The sequence below is a fragment of the Heterocephalus glaber genome, unplaced genomic scaffold (assembly GCF_053883595.1).
Source record: "Heterocephalus glaber isolate CG9 unplaced genomic scaffold, H.glaber_assembly_v1.0 deba00001472, whole genome shotgun sequence".
NCBI lineage: Eukaryota > Metazoa > Chordata > Mammalia > Rodentia > Bathyergidae > Heterocephalus > Heterocephalus glaber.
The window spans coordinates 82,457,110-82,473,617 of NW_028258315.1; the positions used below are offsets into that span (position 1 = coordinate 82,457,110).

Consider the following 16,508-nt stretch of genomic DNA (forward strand, 5'->3'; position numbering starts at 1 on the left):
GAGCACCTGCAGGTGCTCATTCTGTTGTACAGGTTTAGTTCTGTCTGTTCACAAAATACGAGGCCACCTTTTATGGGTTAGCTAAGGTGGGCCAGGTTTCCAGTTATCTTTGTCTCAGGTTTGTTTTTTGCAGCTCCAGAGGAATCCTTATAGCCCAGAGGGTAATGTGGTCCCCAGAAGATGATTATTCTTTCTCGGGAGAAGGGCTGCTTCAGTTGTGGTCATGGAGTAATTGCTCCTGCTTGGGGGAAGTGACCTTAGCATTTTGTAGTCTTCGAGGCTCTGGTTTTCCTGGACCCGAAGGTGAATGTAGGTTTGGATACTTCTAGGTGTCACTTGAGGGGGTCTGGAACTGGATGTTGTAAAACGTTGGCAATTGGTTTCCCTAAAAATCTTGAAAATTACTTTAGTCACTGTTGTCCCATCTCATATGAGATAGGATAGATAAATGTAGGGCTAATAAACTTTGTTACACAGATACTCACATGATTAACATACCTACATGCAGAGCTGAGCAGGGATCTGACCCAACTTTAAGGTAATAAAGGAGACATAAAATAAAGCAGAGAAGCCAAGCTTAGAATTATAGTTTCCTCATCTCCTTTCTACTTATCTTTATGTCTTCTATCCTACTTCAGTAGGATCCCATATGTATTTCAGAAATATTACTTCAATTGCCATTTGGAAACATCTTTCAGTATCTTTTAAAAAACATCTTTTAGAAGGACATTTGAAATATATTGTGAGAGAGATAAAGAAGTTAATTTTTTTGTATATCCTTTTATTGGTACATTTTAGGCGTACAATATAAAGACATTCATCATTGGAGATATGCACCTTTACATACTCTCTTGGTTCTTATTTTTTTCCCCTTCCCCTGCCCTCCCTTCAACCTCTCCATCCCTCCCTATTTACAAAGACTTTGTTTCCATTTTTCATTTTCTCATATTAATTCCATTCCCTTCTTTCCTTTCCCCTACCCCTCCCACTTCCCCTTCCCCTTTGCCCCTTTTCGTCCTATTTCACATTATCTATTATACCTTTTAGTCCTTATTTACATAAAGAAGTTAATTAAGGCCAAATCAATAGGGATAGAGAAATGGTAAGATTCTGGTGATTAGGAAATGAGGGGTGTCAAGGCCAAGTTAGCAAGTATATGTAGGGGAAGAGAGTATAAGGATGAATCCAGATCTTTTGCTCTGCTGCTGCTGAATTTGGGGAGGTTGGAAGGGGGATATAAGGGTCTTAAGAGTCTAGTCTCTTGTAAGGAATATGCCTTTCTGGTCCTAGTAATCCTGAGAACTAAAACATAGATTTTCTTGTGTATAGAACCATATATATTTTTAGCTGACACGAATGGTGTCGTATGGCAGAAAGCAGGTTACAATGATTTAAGAGCATCCTGACAAAAGAGCATGTAATTTGAAACTTATTCCTTTACTTAGAAAATATCTATAAAGGGACCATTATGAGCTAGGCTGTGTGCTGGAGATGCAATGGCAAATTTGTTTTTTTTTTTTTTAAGAAAATATAGAATTTATTAGACACTGAGTAGAAAAATAAAATCATTTAAAAAGAGACCCAGAGAGCTCCCTTGATTCCTCTGGGCACCTCTATGCCCTCCACTCCAACCCCAAGAAAAGCATTATTTTATATACACAATGGCTAGCAAAGATTAAAAAGACGCAAACTTCCAAAGATGACAGATGCTCAGGTTAAAGAGGTTGATGACTGAGTCAGGTGCTATCGTCCCTAGAGGAGTCCTCTTGTGTGGTCGCAGCACCAGTTCAGGCCCCAGTCTTGTGAACCAGAGGCTGATACCAGGGACCCTGAGCATGTGACGAGGCAGACAGCCTATGACCTCATTGCATCTTCCATCATCTTCTCTATCCAGTATTGCTTCTGCTCCTCTATTGCCTGGCCAAACCGATCCATGGCTTCTCTTAGTCGCTGGGAATTTTCTGCAAAGATGAGGTGAAACCACTGAGATTCCTTGAACATGTAAGATTTGCCACGGGATAATATCAGCTTGTGGTCCAGGAAGCGGCAGTGGAGGACCGGTTCTTCTTCAAATGTACATGGTTCCAGTAACTTCTTCAAGTTTATCCAGCTATAAAGGCCACAGCCATGACTGCAAAAGGTGATCTTAAACTCATACTGCTCCTCCAACTCACGCAGCCTCTTGGAGACATACACATAAGCCTCCTGGAGCCAGGAGTGATTGGTGGGCAGGTACACTCTGTTGATCCAGTCTCTGTCCCCTAGCAGGTGACGCAGCTTGTACTGGGTGATGCCAGAGACACTGTGGAGGTAGCCAAAGGGGCTCATAGCAGAGATCACATCATCATTGTGGGTATACAGAACACCAAAGTGGAAGCCAGTGATGCCAAAATCCTTACTGCCCCAGATCACATGGGTCCTGTTGGGGTCAGGCAAACTTTCTAAGCTCGGAACACTGTGGAATATGATGGTTTTGTCAAACACGGGCAGCATGTATGTTTCATCTATGATCACATGTCGTGCATTTCTTTTGTCAAATTTCAAGTATTCTTTCCATGACTCCTTCACATTGACATCACCCAGAGCATTCTGAGGGTTGGCTAGCAAGAGGGCTTTGACCTTTTTACTCTTAGTCTTAGCTTCAAGCAGGGCTTGCTCTAGTCTGCCCATCATGAGCTGGAAAGGCTGGGTGTTTGTATAGTGATCTCACTGTCCACATGGATGGGAATCAGCTCAACTTGTGCATACATCTGGGCACTAAAGAGGAAGCCTCTGTGGAAGGGAGTGGGGACCAGAATGGCATCCTCTGAGTCACACAGAACCATGGCCAATGCAGAGAAGACAGCACAGCAGCTATTTAGAACAACCACATTTCTCAGATTCAGATGGCTAGGTGATCCACAGTAGTAGGTCAGGAACCTGGCCTCTTCTGCCCGCAGGAACGGATATCCTCTCCAGTTGGGGTACTGTAGCAGAGGCTCCTCCATGTAGTTCATGTCATTTGGATACAACCTTTCAGTCATCAGATCAACACACAGCCTATTCTCACTGTTGCCAAGGTTAAGGAAGCCCAAGGAGTTCAGGATGGTGTGGTATTTGTCTCCTTGGTAGGCCTCGTCGTCCTGGAAGTTGGAGTAGTAAAATGTAGACATCTTAACCCCCCTGGTTGGACAGGATATGGCTAAAAAACATAGCTTCAGAATCACTCCGCTGGGCACCTGGCTGGTTATGCTGCATAACTGATGGGGCTTGGCTCGTATTCCAGGTATCTGTACCAGCCTCAGAAGGCTTGCTAGAACCCTGGTTGCTATCCATATTCAGCTCTTCAGCCTAGAATCCTTACGAATGCTGAAACCATCCTTAGTCTTTGGGGCTTGGAGTCCTGCTCTTCCTTCTTTCACTAAGCTTGCATCTATGCAATGGCAAATTTGATAGAAGTTAAGACAGATAAGTAAAAATGTAATTTTTTAAATTTAGTAAAATAAGGTCTATGGTAATGATGTCTTAGGTTGGATTTCCTCTTGACATAAGGATTTGAGTATTGTGAGTACATTTTGCTTTTGGTGAGGTGGTTCCAAAAGGCATCAGTGTGGAATAGGAAGTGAGATAGGAAGGAAAAGAACCCATTAGAGTGTGTATTAGTGAGCAAGTTATCACTGTCAGCAACTGGGAATGAATCCTGCTGGATTCCTCCTAGCAGCTGTGTAGAATATGCTTGGAGCTGTCCCATTAGGTGAGGGAGCTTGTCTTAGACACTTTCATATTGCTGGGATACAATATCCAACACCCACAATACAAAGGAGAAGAGATTTATTTGGCCTTACAGCTTTTAGAGATTTCAGTCCACAGGCAGGAAGGCCTGGTGGAAGGACCAGGGCAGAAGAAAGTGGACCATGACATGGCAGCCAGGAAACAGAGAAGGGAGGATCTATAGAGGGAGATCTACCCTTCCATTCCTCCCAGGTCTTGCCCCCGGTGAGCCACCTCTAACCAGGCCCCATCTCCTAACAGCAAGTCTGCTGTAGCTTGCTCATAGTCCAAGCAGCACCCACAAGCCCTACCTCTGAGGCATGAGGCTTTGGGGAACATTTCAGATCCAAAAGGATACAATATGATATAATTATCCACCACCTTTAGTCAGTCATTGGCTTGTGGGGTACTTACCTAGCAGTTCTCTTCCTTCCCTGTTTGGGGGCCCAATTGACATTTCTTATGGGCTAGAAAAACCCTAAACAGGATTTCAGGGGCTGTGCAGGGGAACAGGGGCTGCCAAGGGGATAGAGTTTGGGTTCCCACAGATGAACAGAGAAGAATAAGCACAGGGTGATACAGGAACACATAGGAGGACCTAATCCAGTCTGGGGACTCAAGAAAGGCTACTTAGATGAATACATTGTGTCAGTAATAATAAAGATTTAGAAAGAACATTAGGAATGAGTGTATAGATTATGTTATCCCCCCAAAAGTTTACTAGCCCTGTAAATGATTATTTGGACAGATAAAAAACCTGAGCCTTAATTATACTGAAACCTTAATTTTATTGTCCATGACCTTGAGCTGTGGTCAGAACCTTTTTCGTCTAAATTCAGTTTTTTTCTCTCTCTAATACAATAGTTTGAAAATGTTGATTGCTTTCTGTGAACTTGCTTGAAGGACTCATCAGAATTTTTATTAATTACTTGAAATGTAATTAATAGAAGCCAATTTATTTGCAAGTCTAAATACACAAGTTTTTAGAGGATTTGTCTAAAAGGGGATATTGAGACAGTAATAATTTAAAACAATCTTGTTGTAATAGCCGAATGGTGATGCACTGCATATGTGGCACCTGGAGACCTCAAGATAGTGAGAGCCTGGGCCTGCTGGGGCCCATGGGCGATATCCAGGTGGCCTGACCAATGGGTATCGATGGGTTGGTGGGAATCCCACAGGGTTAATGGAAAGGAGCTCTGTCACAGTTATTTCAGGTTGTAGCATGCTTGTAGATTTCATGAAACGAAGGTTATTTACATAGATCAAAATATACTAGATATTCAGGCTGCAAGAAATCTGAAAGGAGGGGATGTTGTTGGTACTCATTAACCTTGCCCATGTGTGGAGGCTGATACCATGACTCACTAAGGAATTTTCTGATAAGTTATTATTGTTCTTCCATGCTATTAATGAGGAGGGGTTTAAAGAAATATAATCTAGTTTGATTTCTGGTATAAAAATTGATTAGTAATGTTTTATATGAAAATAACAATTTTCTTCCATTGTCAGATAAACTTAAGAGTTTTGTTTGATGAGGAATCACACAATTTTGATACATATTTTACTTGATTTGTTTGGTGGATTAAATAAAATATTTTGAAAAACAAATGTGTGCATTTTACACTTTTTTTATTTCTTGCTGAAATTTCAGTGCATGGGCTCTGAATGGAATCCTGCTTCTGCTCCTTCCTGGCTGGTGATTTGGAGTAAATTAGGCTCATTTTTATGAGTGAAATAGAGACAGTGAGGGATATTGTTACTATCAAATGAGACAATATTTATACTTAAGAAAATACATGTTTCATTTTGAGAACTGTGCAACAGAATTATTATTACTATTATCACGTATTATGCATTCTCAAAGCTTGTTTTACACATCATTGAGTTATTTAGAATTAAAATATCTAAACTTCAAAGACATATGATTAATCCAAGTCCTAGATGTTTGTTATGACATCTTTTACTTTCAGATTGTATTGTGTAATGGTTAAGAGAACAAACTCTGGAGCCAGATTGCTATTGCTATGCTAGTTCTGTCAGTTGACAAGTCACTCAATATCTGTCTGACTTAGTCCTTTAGTGTGAAATGAGTATAATAATTTACTATATAGGGTTGTTGTAAGAATTAAATGAGTCAACATATACTTAGGACAGTGTCTGACATATAGCATTCATTAGATATTTGCTATCATTATTATACTATTGTTATTGTTATTCTACTGAAAACTAAGTATACAGCTAAAAAGACTTGCCAATTACCAAATAAAAGTATAAATTGCATCATTGTTGTTATTTTATTTTGTATATATTCCTGGTGTTCTTTTAGTAGTGAAACAAGGTGCAATGGAGTCATCCTAGAGTGTAGAACTCCGTAAATTGACTTTTCTCATAGGCTTAAATGTTATATGTTTGCAAGAGACCTGAAATTTAGAAAATATATATTTACATTTGTATATTGTTGCATCTTCCTGGGAGAAGACAAAGCATATTCCTTCCCGAGTGGAGAAATCTCTTTGGACTTAGTGTGTAGACATGTTGACTATGATTTGTCATATTTATGATCTTCCTGCCTAGGCAAATGATTCCTGCTATGCTGTGCAGTCATATTTTGCCAATATCTCAGGCTTTATTTATTTGATGGGGATCCACTATGGTTTGGGAAATCTAAATGATAGATGGCAGTGGGTTCTAAGGAGTTCTACTTGGATATTTAACAAGTAAGAAGGCCGATGTTCTATGGGCCACATTTCTGTAGTGATAGATGACAACCAAAAAGGAAGACTCTTGTTGGTGCTGAGTGGTTACAAGAGAATCAGTGTGGATAAATCTGGTAAAGGATGAAGTATGACCACTTCTGACCAGGCTTCTTCCCATATCTCAGTCTGGAGCCTACATTAGGGTATATGACCTTTCCCTGTTGAGACTATCCAGAGCTTGTCCACACTCATGGTTTTTCTGGTGAAATAGAAGAAGGACAACAGAGCTATAAACTGGTATAGGTTCTAGATGGGAAGATTTACTTTCAAATTATTTTAGTAATTATTTGCTGTTTGGTATTTTCTTAAGATTATGCCTTAGATATTTGAAAATATATATCTTTTCTCTCATCTCTTACCCAAAAGTTGTTTACAGAATGGGTAAATTTGATTTATTTTGTTTGCAATAAATACTGAAATTTATACCCGGCTTATTAAATACTCCTGGGTAACACAGACAAGACAAGCACATAGCAAAGTGAATCAAAGTCAGGTAAGGTCAGACAAGGCAACTCAAGGTAAAACAAAACCAGCCCAACATGCAAAAGCTGATCAAAAATGCCTTGATAGATCAGTAAAGTTACATCTGAAGCTGTATTCAGAATGGTGAAGCACATTCTCATAAAGTTAAAATTTTCTGGTATAGTTTTCACTGCCTCCCAAAACCAAACCAAATTAAACCAATTCAAACAAAAACAAATGCCAAAGAACAAATTAATAAACAAACAAAATATTTCTGTTCATACTTGTCCCACACTTCTCAGTTCAGTTCTCCAGAATAAAACATGCAAGTGGGAGCTTGATCTTAGTTATTAGGCTTGGCAGGTTTGGGAATATATTGTTCATATACAGTTAAATGAGAGGAGCGCAGACACAGTAGCTGTTGACATTTAAGAAGAGGAACACAAAGCAAATGGCATCCTTTTGTATTTGTCTGGGTTGGTCTTAATTCTAGCAGTATGCCCCAGGTTTAAAAGATTTTACAGCATATGACATTGTAATGAATAACTATCATCATCATTCTGTTCTTTCCAAGTGATCTTCATTTCAATGAACGCTTTGTCTGAGATTCTGCTAAATCTAAGTTCTGATCCTTGTCCCTAAGGAGCCAATAGTTGGGAGTAGGTGATGCTAGCGTTTTCATTCATTTATTTTCACATATTTGCCAAACACAGTCATGTTCATCATATGGAATCTATATGTACCTGTATATAGGATATCTTAATTCTTTTTTTTCCATTCTTCCCTCACTTCAACCTTTCTTCCCATCCCCACTTACAAAAGCTGTGTTTCCATTTTTTCTCTTCCATTCTTTTTTCTTTTTTCTTTTTAAATTTTTGGTACCAGGGATCAAACTCAGGTCCTTGTGGTTGTGAGGCAAGCAGCAGAACCACTGAGTTAATCCCTGGGCCCCACTCTCTTTTTTATAAAATCTCTTTTTCTTTTCTTTTATTCCCTCTTCCCCTCCTTTGTTCCTCTTTCCATTTGAGCATGATATTCTTATTTCCCAATATCTATCCTTTGTTTTGTATTTTTCACACAAGAGAAACAATGCAATATTTAAATTTGTGTGTCAAATTTATTTCATTTAAGATTATGGTCTTGAACCTGAGGATCAGTGGAATAGATTAGAAGATGCAGAAGCAACTCCAGACATGCTCAGCCACCTCATCTTTGACAAAGGAGCCAATCACCATCATTGGAGAAAAGATAGCCTATTTGATAAATGGTGTTGGAAAAACTGGATTTCAACCTATCAGAGATTAAAACTAGACCCATATCTACACCATGCACTAAACTAAGATCAAAGTGGATTAAAGATATAAATATTAAGACAGAAACACTAAACTTGCTGGAAGATGGGTTAGGTAGAACTCTTGAAGACATTGATATAGGAAAATACTTTATGAACAAAACCTCAATAGCATGGGAATCAACAACTGGGATCAAAACACAAAGACTCAACAACTGGAATCTCATCTTATTAAAAAGCTTCTGCTCTGCAAGAGAAACCACCAACAAAGCTAAGAGATAACCTACAATATGGGAAAAAATTTTTAGCAGCTGTACCTCAGGCAAAGGACTACTATCTAGAATATATAAAGAACTGAAAAAAATCAGACCACCCCAAATTCAAAGACCCAGTTCAAAAATGGGCATCTGAAATGAACAGACATTTCTCAAAACAAGAAGTAAAAGCAGCAAATAAATATATGAAAAAATGTTCAACATCACTGGTCATTTGAAAGATGCAGATGATAACAACACTGAGATTCCACCTAACCCCAGATAGAATGGCTGCTATCAAGAAATCAACCAATAACAAATGCTAGCAGGGGGTTAGGGAGAAAGGAACTCTTCCCCATTGCTGGTGGGAGTGCAGGCTGATGCAACCACTGTGGATGTCAGTATGGAGATACCTCAAAGAACTAGGACTAGAGGTCCCATTTGACCCAGCTATTCCCCTTCTGGGTATCTTCCCAAAAGAATTAAAAGAATCATACCAGTGATATATGTGCACCTATGTTTATAGCGGCACAGTTTGTAATAGCTAAAACTTGGAAACAGCCCAAGTGCCCATCAACTAGAAACTGGATAAAGAAGATGTAGTTTTTTGTTTTTTTTTTAGTAAAATGGAGTACTACTCAGCCATAAAGAACGAAAAGCTAGGGTCATTTATAGGTAAATGGATGCATATTGAGGCCATACTCTTAAGTGAAATAAATAGGACACACATGGGTAAATACCAAATAGTTTCTCTAATGTGAGAAACTGAAAGTGTAAATAAGGGTTAAAATGATTAAAATGAATAATTGATAATTTTTTTTAGGAAAAAAGGTCCAAAGGGGTAGGGTTGAAGGGAGGGGAAGGGGAAAGGAAAGAAGAGAAAGGAAAAATTGTGAGAAAAGAAAAAAAAAGGAAATTATGTCTATGGAAATAGGGAAGGTTGGAGGGGTTGAAGGGCACACAAGTAATGGGGAAAAAATAAGAATCAAGATATATCATGTACAGGTACAAGCACACAATGATAAATGTAAATGAATTGTATACCTAACTTGTACCAATAAAAGAACTTAAAAAAAAAAGATTATGGTCTTGAGTTGCATCCATTTACCTAAAAATGACTCAAGTGTATCCTTCTTTATGGTAAGTAATATTCCATTGTATATGAATATCAGATTTTCTTTATCCACTCATCTGTTGATGGGCATATGGGCATATGATGCTAGTACTTTTAAAACAATGCCTTTATTGAGATACAATTCACACAAAATTCACCTATTTTGAAGTGATGACTCAGTGCTTTTCAGTATATTCTCAGAGTTGTGTAATAGTCCAAATTTTTTTGATGTTCATGAAAACTTATTTTATATTAAAAAGTGAAACTATAATGATGCAATGTGACTGAAATAAAAAGTAGTACACATTTTAGAATATTTTCATTACCTCAAGAGAAGCTTTATGTTCTTCAGTTGTCATTCCTCATTTCTCTTCAACCTCTCAACCCTGCAAAACCACCAATGCACTTTCTGTCTGTGTAGATTTGCCTGTCTGCATGTGCCCTCTGCGTGGAGTCATAAGTAATCTTTTGTACCTAGTTTCTTTCATTTAGTGAAAGTTTTCAAGATTTACCATGATGGTATTTCATTCCTTTTTATTGACAAATAATATTCCATTAAGGAATAATTTTTTTTTTTGGTACCAGGGATCGAACTCGGGTCCTTGCGCTTGTGTAGCAAGCAGTGAAACCACTGAGCTAAATCCCTGGCCTGAGGAATATTTTCTTTATTTATCTGTTCATTAGCTGATGGACATTTGGGTTGTTTTCATTTTTTGGCTACTATGAATAATGCTGCTATGAACATTCTTGTATAAATTTCTGTGCAGACACATTTTCATTTGTAGGGTTAGAAAGTGTGATCCAAACCTGGGCGTGGTGGTGCACAACTGTAATCCCAGAATTTGGGAGGTTGGGGCAGGAGGGAGGCTGAGGTAGGAAGATCGCTGAGTGTTTGAGGCGAGTCTGGGCTATATAGTGAGCTCAAGGGCAGCCTGAAGTACTTAGTGAGAACTTGTTTCAAAAAAAAGAAAAAAGAAAGAAAGAAAATGTGATCCATTTCCTCACCCACTGTAAGGGTCATGGCTGATACCACTATAACAAAAGACAGCTTAGCAAAAGAAAACTACAGCACATGTATTTAATTAAAATTATACCTGACACAGGAAACTTCAGGAATGAAAACCCAAGGATCATAGGAAACCTGACAATTTTTGTTTGTGTTCAATGAAGAATGGCCAGCCATGTAGAAATATGATTGGACAAAAGGGGTAACTTAATGGTAGAAGACCAAAGAGGATCTCAACAAATCCTGCCCAGATTCCTCTTGGCCTCTCTCTGTACCCTCTCCGTCTTCCACACCCAGGTATGGGCCAGGGTCCCTCTGGAATGAGGGTCTTTGCAGGAGAAAGGAAAGGAGAGGAGGGAGTGAACATTCTAGGTTTTATGGTTTGCTTTGGGGAGAAAGGTTTTGTATTTTGACCCGCTTTGGGGAAGAGGAATTCTGGTTTCTATGACTCCCTCCAGGGGAGAAACACAGAGACAGGAAGGAAACACAAGGTCAGGGAGACTGTATATCTGAGACCTTCTACTCTCCTTCAACTCGAAGACCTCCTCATTTATAGTACATTTCTAAGCTGTGGAGCATTTCTCTAGGAGTAAGATAGGTTATTTGGTAGCCATATTTCATATTTTAAGAAACTGCTGGACTGTTTTCCATAGAGGTTACAGCATTCTTCCTTCCCATGAGCAAAGTGTTAGCATTTTTATTGTATTTTCTCTCTATGAAAGTTAGCCTCAACTTTGCTGTATCTCTTTCTCTCACATTTAAGCACTTATCAAGTCCCAACAATATAGTTTTTTTTTTGTATTTGTGTGTATTAAAAATCTCTTTCCGTTCTCACTGCCACTCATTTTACAACTTCACAATAATAATAGACTTGGTTGTTCTTCCTGTGTCTGATACTTCCCACTTTCTTTGCATCCTATGTTATCATTCCAGAGTGATTTTTCTACAATAAAAAACTTTATATTTCTTCATTCCTTAAAATCCCTTAACTCAGTTATTAGCTATATTCACCACACTGTGCAGTATTGTTAAGAGAATACATTTCAAATAGGTTTCATTACAAAAAGTTAGATATTTGAGGTGATGGGTGTGGTTATTTGATTTGGTAAATCTGCACCGTATTAAAACTTATAACACCGGCTAGGGGTTTAGCTCAGTGGTTTCACTGCCTGTTGTGCAAGTGCAAGGACTCGAGTTTGATCCCCAGTACCAAAAAGAAACAAAAACCAAAAAACTTATAACACCACTTTGTGCCCTAAAATATATATACAATGATAATTTTTTAATTTTAAATAAAAGTAAAGAAGACAACCCCCTCTTATTTCCCCCCATTCTTTACCCAGAATAAATCATTTCTTCTGGTTCCAGCCTGCTTCTCAAGCTTAGTTCCAACAGCCCTATCGCTAGTGTGCTCTGCTCCAGCTCTCATAAAACTCTTGCTGTTTCCTGGACCACATGCTGTTTTAGCCCTTTCAGGCCTTTGCCCAAATGGCATAATTTTCTTTGTTTTTATCATTCTATCCAACTTCTATTATCCTTGGAGACCTTAGCTCAAAAGTCATTTTAGTTTTTTTCCTTTTTTATGTAACCAGAAACTTTCTTCCCCAACACCTCCAGGAAGATATAATGTCTAGTTGTCCTCAAATTTTACTGTTACTCACATTGCATTGTGACAATTTGTTTTGTAATGTCTGACTCTCTTTAGTCTATGGGATATTGTTCCAAGATGAAGAGATCTGAATGATCATCTGGTTAACCTTTCTTTTCTGAAAGATTGGGCAGCTAAGACACAAGAGTGACTCTCTCAAGGTCATTGGATAAATCTTTGTTTGATACCATCACTTCCTTTGAACTGAACTCCCAGAAACTCTAAAAAGTTGCTTGCTTTTTCTTGGTTTAAGAAATAGATCATTCCTTTAGTGGTATTGATGAGTCCAGAGAATAGCTAGAAATAAAAATCTTCTATTTACTCTGGTTTTTAGCTTAAGTAGCTTCTTAGAAATACATTTAGCTATAGGTGCTCAAAGTACTAATATTGACTTAAAAATAGCTTATCAGAAGATTGTTAGTTTGCTTGATTAAAAGCGTACTCAGAGATATGACTTTTTCCTTCAAATACTCTATTAATATATTCACTAAGTGATCAATGTCCAAACTTATAAAGACACACCCAAAATATTCCTGCATTTTTTTCAAATCTAGAAATCAATGTATAGTAATATTTGGTTTTTTTTTTTTACAGTATTAGGTCTTTTTCTCTTGTTTTATTCACATCAGTTGCAATATGGGAGATAATGTAGTGGTTCCACAACTCATAAATAGTTGATATAAACTAAAAAGTTTTTTTGAAAACCACTCTGAGCTGTTTTCTAATCCATTGGAAGGTTCCCATAAGCAGTTGTTATAAATTACCTGGGTTTGTAATGTTCTAAAATGTAAGCTGCATTTTGAAGCCTCTTTCTTGGGGAGAATGATGAAAGCTGGAGAATCATAAAGAGCTATGAATCAGTTAGGGTTCAATAAGGGGACAGACTTATATACACATAAGATAAAGGCTTTAAAAGGTAGTTTCCCAATGGCCTCTTGCAGTCAGATGTGGAAGAATGCAAAGAGGCCATCTGCACACTAGAGAGCCAGAAGATTCAGTTAAAAGTTAAAGGCCTAGAGCTCACTGCACAGTCTTGTGTGAGTCCATTTCGGGAAGGTAAAGGGTCTGCACTGGAAGGCTGAAGAGTCTGAGCTGGAAAGCTAGAGCCTGGTGTCCAAAGGTGAGGACAAAGACTCTGAAGAAGCAGAAATGAGACTTCCTTCTTCTTTCCCTTTTTATTTCATCCAGGCTACAAGCTTATTGGTTGGTGCCACCCATACCCAGGGTGGGTTTTCCTTCTTCGGTTAGTCAATCATCCAGACATATCCTGAACTGTGCTAAACCAATCAGCTAGGCATTTCTTATTTAAATTGACACCACAGTTAACTATCACAAGCTGTCAGAGTAATCAATGCCTTCCAGGAGTCCAGATAGAACAATTAATTCTAATCTCATTTCAAATCTTTGTGTAGACACTGTGTGGTGAGCTTTCATTTCAGTTGTAGGATATTGGTGTGGACATCAGTAGTTTTTTGCTACATCCATCTCTTTTTCCTTTTGTCTAATTCAGGTCTGGTATTCATTTACTTTGGCAATAGCTTCCTGATTTGATCTCTGGCTTGTCCAAGACAATCTCCCGTAAGACACCAGAAGAATCGTACACAGTTCTGATTATGTCACTCATCTTTACACATTGCCTTTTTGGAGCAATTTTGCGTCCTATTTGCCAGGCATTATCTGAGCCCTCACACAGGAGGACAGACATTGCACAATTGATACAGAAGGATGGTGTTATAAAGGTGGGTGAAGGGAAATGTTAGCTCTCTCAAAAGAAGAAATTGCATATGTGAACATGCCGACATAAGGAGAATTTAACTGGAATGTAACAGTCAAAAGGGAAGGTTGAAAATAAAGATGAAAGTAAGCATGGTCCAAATTGTATTGGGTCTTGAAAACCACCTTAAAGAGTTGGAATTTTGCTCCATGTGTGATGGGAAGCCACTAAAAATGTCAAACAGAGAATCAAACAGAGAAGCAATCATTGCATCTGTGTGGACAACAAATTGGAGATAGGTATAAGTAGAAATAGAGGATCAGCTAGGGTACTATTATACCCATCCAAATGAGACACAACGTTGGCTTGGGCTAGGGTTGATTTATTTAGGATGAAAGAAGTGGGGAGATTCAACAGATGTTTAGGGGTCTGACTTTAGAGAATGTTATGATTAGATGTACAAGAAAAGGGTGAAAAGAAAGTAAGGAAGGACTACAGTATTATGTTTGAAGAACTGAATGGATGATGGTGGAATTAATCTTACTAATTAGGACCAAAGATGAATTCAATTTTTACACAAGTAGCTGAAAGGTATCAGTGAGATTTCCAAGTGGAGATGTCCTTAGGCATAGCACATATGGGTGTGAACTCAGAGAAGTGGTCTGGGCTGGAGATGTAGATTTGGACAAAATGATTCTTACAAGAGTAAGTGCCAGTAATGTAGAGAATTTTGTAAGAGGAGATGAGAAGATTTGAAAACATCCAATAGTGACATCAAAAGTTTTGGTTGTTTTCAACAGCCTACAGGATGAAAACTCAAATACCTATTTTGGCATCCAGAGCTACCTATTAGCTTGTCCTCATCTACTGGTTTTCAATTTCAAATTCTATTACTGTGGTTCAAATTACTTTGTATTCTAAACACATCTACCTCTGAGCTGTTATTCATATTGTATATTAATCTGAACTCATTTTCTTCTACTGTTTATTGAGAAAAACTTTGTTTTTCAAGGCTTCGTCAAGTGTCATTCCTCTTTAAAACCTTTCTTGATTCAATAGTAGGTATCCACCAATATATTCCAAAGAAGAGAAGGAAAATTAACATTTATTTAGTGACTAATAAGTGTCAAGAACTGTGTGGAGCCCTTAACCTTTTGGGTCCTGTTTGATCCTCACACCAATCTCTAAAAGAGATGTATCATAGTTATAACCATTTTATATACAAGGAAAATGCCCATGGCATTTTCATGACTTCAAAATGTCTTTAAAAAATTGAATTTGTGCTGTTCGCATAAGAATAAAAATACCAGAGTCAGGAAATAACTCTGAGTTCACCAAGTCACTAAAATATTAATGCCCTAATTTTTCCCTCAGGTGAGATTTTACCCATTATATTTTAATGATGATAATTTGTTCTCATTGATACCTCCTTCACCCTCCTTATTTGACAAGTTGAACCTCACTCTCAGATTAAGTTTTCCAATTTGGTGAATGACCAGTTGTTTTTCATGCCCAATGACCAAGTTAATTCAACTTAATAAATTTTTATGAAGATTCACTACATGAAGGGTACTCTATAACTGTTTGGTGGAAAAACATCACAAGACATTTGCTTTCCGAGTTCTACAATAGCTCAAGGAAGTTAATTCATAAAAATAAATATGTGCAAAATAAAATGGTCTCATTAATGTATTCAGCAAATATTATTAAGTAACTCATTGTGCTATCTTCTAACACTACAAAAATTAATATGATGAATTCTGTTTTGAGCGAAGCCACTCTCTGCAAGGAAACGTAAGCTGAGAAATGTAAAATAACGAACAATATTCAGAGTAGAATCCTTGATTCAATGAATTTCTCAAGCTGAACATTAGTAAATATCTAGATAGAATAATGATGTTGCTTGTAGTTTTTGAAATTTTTTTGCAGTTACACAGGGGAAATATGAACTGGAAGAAGTGTATAAGAATAAAAACATACTTTATAAGAATAAGGATGTAGAAAATATCAAAACAGAGTTCTATGTGTTTGTGGTGGAGCTTGAGAATTTTCACCCTACAAAACTACCTGGTATGGAGAGTATACTTTAATGACTGCTTAGTCTTTAAGCATTATTACTAACTTTTTAGAAGTAAGAAATGAAATTTGGAGGAGGTAAAAGAAAATACATATGAGTTTATGGTCCCTGATATTCTCAAAGAAAATGAAATAACTGAGTGACTAGTGTTTCTCCCTGGAAGTGAGTGTGGGCTGGAGTTGGGATGAAAAAGGTGGTGATGTATGGAGTCCTGGCTCAATAGAGGCTTCAGTCCAAGGCAGTGGTGATGACCCTATGACACGAGTGCCACAACGGGCACGCAGAGCCCTCTCTGTTGGGACTTGAGTCGAGTTGCGCCAGCAGCTGGGAGTCAGATAAGTTGTTTTTCTAAACTAGAGCCTCAGTGTTCAGGTTTAATTGCAGCATTGGCACTTTGCAATACATAAATGGGTTTGGGGTTATAGTTTGGGCA

The 16,508-nt window shown here is 38.0% G+C and overlaps 1 pseudogene; it reads right to left on the minus strand.

Moving 5' to 3' along the window:
* Positions 1-1,783: 1,783 nt before the first annotated feature.
* LOC101709938 (putative inactive 1-aminocyclopropane-1-carboxylate synthase-like protein 2 pseudogene) lies at positions 1,784-3,141 on the minus strand (annotated as a pseudogene).
* Positions 3,142-16,508: the final 13,367 nt, after the last annotated feature.